This window comes from Castanea sativa, chromosome 11 (genome assembly GCF_040712315.1).
Source record: "Castanea sativa cultivar Marrone di Chiusa Pesio chromosome 11, ASM4071231v1".
Classification (NCBI taxonomy): Eukaryota; Viridiplantae; Streptophyta; class Magnoliopsida; order Fagales; family Fagaceae; genus Castanea; species Castanea sativa.
The window spans coordinates 48,368,527-48,373,628 of NC_134023.1; positions in this window are offsets into that span (position 1 = coordinate 48,368,527).

Consider the following 5,102-nt stretch of genomic DNA (forward strand, 5'->3'; position numbering starts at 1 on the left):
CGGTGAACAGCAAATCAAGTCGAGTAACAGGATATTTTGCTGGATTTTTTTAAAAAATAACTAAAAAAAAATTTAAACTATATTATTAGTTAGTCAAACTAATTTCGTATCTACCCAATCGAGTGAAACAAACTCGATTTTGAATGGCTAAATCAAGTATAATAAACTTGATTTTCAGCTGAGGTGGACATTTTGTCCACGTAAGCATAGAAATCAAGTCCTATGGACTTAATTTAGTAGCACCTAAACCCACATACCCAAACGCAGAGATCAAAATGCAGTAAAAAAAGCAAAACCCAAACGTAGAGATCACCAAAAGCCAGATGCATAGATCAGCAAAACGCAGAGATCAACAACCTGAGATCAAAACGCAGAGATCAACAACGAAGAAGAAAGAAGCAATGATGCAAAACTCAGCAAACCAGAGAAGCAATAACGAAGCAATCCAGGGGCGGTGAAAGCTTCAGGCGACGAAAATCAAATCGAACGTGTGGTTTCTCGCCGCCGCTCAAGTGGAGGAGAAGAACACATTGGAGTGGAGAGTGGAGAGTGGAGAGTGGAGAGTGGAGAGTGGGTTTGATTTGTTTTGAGTTTTGTATTTGGTTTTGTTCATGGGTTTTTGGGGCTTGGAAGTGGAGACTAGCTCGCATCTGGGGAAAAAAAAAAAAAAGGAAAGGAAGAACAAGCTTCAAGCAAAACTAAATCGAGTCCGTAGGACTCGATTTTTAGATGAATAGAACTCGAGTCCGTTTGACTCTAGTTCTAAGTCTACGTGGACAAATTTCCACGTTAGCTGTAGCTTGAGGTTGAAATCGAGTTTAATGTACTCGATTTAGCAATTCAAAATCGAGTTTTATACACTCGAGTTATTAGATACGTAAATAGTTTCAAATCTATGTTAACTAACAAAATAGTTGGGTTTTTATAGTTATTTAAAAAAAAAAAAATCCTTTTTTACTCCACCTCAACTTTGCCAGCACACAGAAATCGAGTCTCACACACTTGAGTTGTTAGTTTTATAAATAGTTTAGAAACGTTGCTAACTAACAAAATTGTTTGGCTTTTGTAGTTATTTTGAAGAAAAAAAATCCCTCCATTTGCTATAGCAAACTAGAGTTTTTCAGACTCGAGAGGTTAGTTTCTTAAATAGTTTAGAAATGTTGCTAATTAATGAAATTGTTTAAAAAAGATGTTATTTTGAAGAAAAAAATCCTGTTTTTGCAACACAGACTTTTTTTTTTCTAGAGGTGTCAATACCTAAAATACCCTTGACCCAAGTAATTTGTTAAATAAAATAAAATAAATAAAAATGAAGAGAAAACTTTTTGAAAGGTGTTTGCTAAAGGATAGAGGAAAATAATGTTAAGGCCTGGGTGTTTTCTTAAAGGCTTACCAAAACTTTTCTCTCCAAAATATGTAGAAAACTTTGATGGAAAATCTAATAGTTGTCTCTTCCTTCTTCTTCTTTTCTTTTTTTCTCTTTTTTTTTTTTTTGGTTGTGAGCATGACAATGTTTTCTTTTTTTCATTCTTTTATGTTTAGAGGTGATTTTTTTTTTTCAGGACATGATTTTTATTTTTTATTAAATTTGGAAGATTGTATTTTTTTGTCACTTTTTTGTTTTAATTGAACATCATTTTATAACAAGGATATATCAGTAAATTTATATAAATTCACTTTTTTCATCCTCCACTTTTTCACCACAACCAAATAAAAATGAGAAAAATTTAAAATCTTTTCTATGCTCCCACTCTTCCCACCATTTAAAATCTTTTTTTACCCTTCCAACTAAATGGACCTTAATAACAAATTTATGGGCCTGTAAATTCCTCACATGTGTCTAACTTTCAAGCACTACAAGAGCAAGTTCAATTGTGAAATTGGCAAACACACACACACACACACACACACACACACTCTCTCTCTCTCTCTCTCTCTCTCTCTCTCTCTCTCTCTCTCTCTCTCTCTCTCTCTCTCTCTCTCTCTCTCTCTCTCTCTCTCTGATACTAGCACTTGGGAAAGGGAAACTGAATACCTATATATATATATATATATATATATATATAAAATATTATTAGCTGTCTTTAGCTTTGTAGTTGGGATTAAAAAAAAAAAAAAAAACTTTGTAGTGGGACACTGGGGAAGTGATGCTTTACTATGTTATAACTTGTTTAGAAAATTTATTAACATTTAAAATGATAGAATAGCCTTAACATCGCAATTTAAAGTCCTTTTTTGTAATTTGCAAACACAACAAAAATTTTAGAGTTTTCCAATAGCAATTTTTACAAGTTTTTTACCAATGGTTTTGTTGTGATTCTGAAAATTGTGTTTTCAAATGGACCCAAAGTGCAACTCAATTCAATAATAATATTTTTCTATATACTTTGTTACTCTTTAGTTTTTAAAAGATATCAAATTTAAAAGAAGCTTCTAAAAAAAATATCAATTTTAAAAGATATATATGATAAAGTGTTTTAAAGTAATTTAATTAGCATCTCTCAATATTTCCAATGAATGTACCAAAGATTCAAAAAAAATTCTTACTAAAAAATAATTACAATAGAGTTCTCTTCAAGCTCCCTTCGAATATAACAAGTTAGGTTTAGGACGGACATAGTTTTGTCCACCCCACCTCCACCTCCACCTCCACCTTTGCCCAATCCTTTTAAAAAAAAAAAACAAGCATTGGTTAGCCAAATCTTGAGTGCCCCATTAAACACAACATTGCAAAGCTTGTATGTAGCTCCCCAACCCAAATCAAGAGAAAAGGAAAAAAAAGAAAAGAAAAGAAAAAGGGAAGTCAGATATTTTTTTTTTAAGGAGCCAAACGTGTGACCCACCTACCAATATCACCTCATATCTCACCCTCTTGGCCAATCACCTCTCTATCTCATTTGCTTCTTTCTTTTTCTCTGTAGCAGGTCAGCAAACTGGGTTATTCATAGATTTTCGAGATTGAGCCTGTAATCAAAGAGCATGTTAGATATGCAGGTTTCTGCAAGCTTTTTTTCTTTGTGATCCCCATAGCAGTCCAAAGAAACATCCTTAAATCTTTTGATGAACTGGACAGGGTCCTCTCCAGGCCTTTGCCTTACCATCTGAAGGCTTTGAAAGGTGAGCTTGTCTTCACCTGGATAATACTTTGCGCAAAACCTCTCCATCATCTCATCCCAAGTCTTGATGGACCCTGGCCTCAAAGTAGTGTACCATGTGTATGCTCTATCCATTAGGGATTTAGCAAACTCTCTTAGACATAGCTCCTTGTCTCCTGTGTAAGGACTCATGGTGTGAATGAACCTATTCACGTACTCCACAGTACTTCCGTTCCTTCCATCAAAAGGGTAGAACTTTGGGGGTTTGTTTCCCTTGGGATAAGGCTTGCCAAGGAGTTCTAGTGGGAATAGGGGATCCCAAGAAAATTGTTTGGGGATCCTCGATAGCTTTTCCCTTTCTTATTCCAAAAGGACATTGACGTCTGCCAGTGTGAGATATTGGGGGTTAACTCCCCCTTTTATTGCTAACCCTCCTTTTGGTTGGGCTCTCTCTTGGTTGACCACAGGAGAGGCGTTATCTCTGATTTCTTGAGTCCTTCCCTCTTTAAGGATACAGGTCTCCTATTGTAAGTCTTTCATCGTTTCTGCCATCCGAGCCATCGGGTCTAGGTCCTGCACCCCACGCCTCTGTCCTGAGACGACCTCTTGCTCCACCAGAGGTACTTCATTCCTCTGCCTGGAAGCTACCTCATTTTCTCCTACGGGCTCAGATGCCACAGGTGGTACATTGGTACCTTTACTATTCCTTGGTCTTAGAGCTATACTCTGCGAATGGATTGCTTCTTCCCTCTCCTTTACCCAGTCCCCAGTGGAGTCGCCTTAATGTGTGGGTTTTTTTTTTTTTAAGCACACAGGCCCAAGTAGAAACAAGGATCTTGGGCCCAATACTTATTGTTTTAAGGGCCTGAGCTTGGTTCACCGCAGCTAATGGGGCTGATTTTGAACCAGGTGGTGCACAGAACACGAACCCTACAACACATACATGCTAACATATAAGAAATATATGCATTAAGCAGCAAGAAATAGTAAAGGAATGAAATGATAAAGAAAGAGCATAAAATAAAGCGTTAGAGATCCTCAAAATAATGTAAAATACTTTACTACTTTCTTGATTATGTAATACACTATGCTCACTAGGATGTGTTATAAGGTCCAAATAAGTTAAAAAATTACAGACTTAGATGGCTTTTCAGGCCTCTAAGACTTGCAAAGTTTAAATCTCTTTGAATCCAAGTGTGTTCTCTAGTGGTTGTTTGAAGATACCAGACAGTATTTCTCTCATTTTTTGAATTCTGACAGAGTTTTCTCAATGATTTTTACTCTAATTCACTGTTGCTGAATGCCTTTCACTGTTGGCTGCTTTCTCTTTTATAGTGTCATCTTAGGGTTTTTAGGGTACCACTGATTCCCTTTATTTGTTCTTTTGGGTACTAGAACCAATGTTGTGTCAGCAACATTGGTGGCTGGTCCCTTCCTCATTCTTCATTATTTCATTCTTTTGAGATTTCCTTTTCGAAAGACCCCAGCTGACCTTCTCGTTTTGGAGTGTCCTAAAGGGCTGACCTTTGGTCTTTCTTCTTTCAAGGATTCTAGATTCCACATTTTTAGACCCAACTTTTGGCTGCTTTTCCCTTTGTCATTTTTCCCAAGTGAGTTGATTCCTTCTTGTGCCAGGCTGAAAGATCTCTAACCACATTCCTTTATGGTTCTTCTTCCTGGGTTCCCCGAGATACTAGGCTTTTACTCATGGGTTGTTGGTTCTTAAGCCTTCTACCCCCTTTTCTGCATCATTAGGTGGCTGATAAGGACATATCTATTCTAGTTCCTTGTATTTCTTGGTACCCACTCTAAACTGTCTTAATCCCAACTTGGCTTTGCTGCCTATCCCGAGGATCCCAGGCTCCTGGGAATCCCTAAGTATCCTGGCCCAGTTATTCTCCCAGGCTCCCTAGCGATTTTCTGACCTTTGAGGGCTAGGCTGGGCTTTTTTCCTTCCTTTATTTTATGGGGCCCGAAACCTTTCCATTCATGGATATGGGTCCCTCC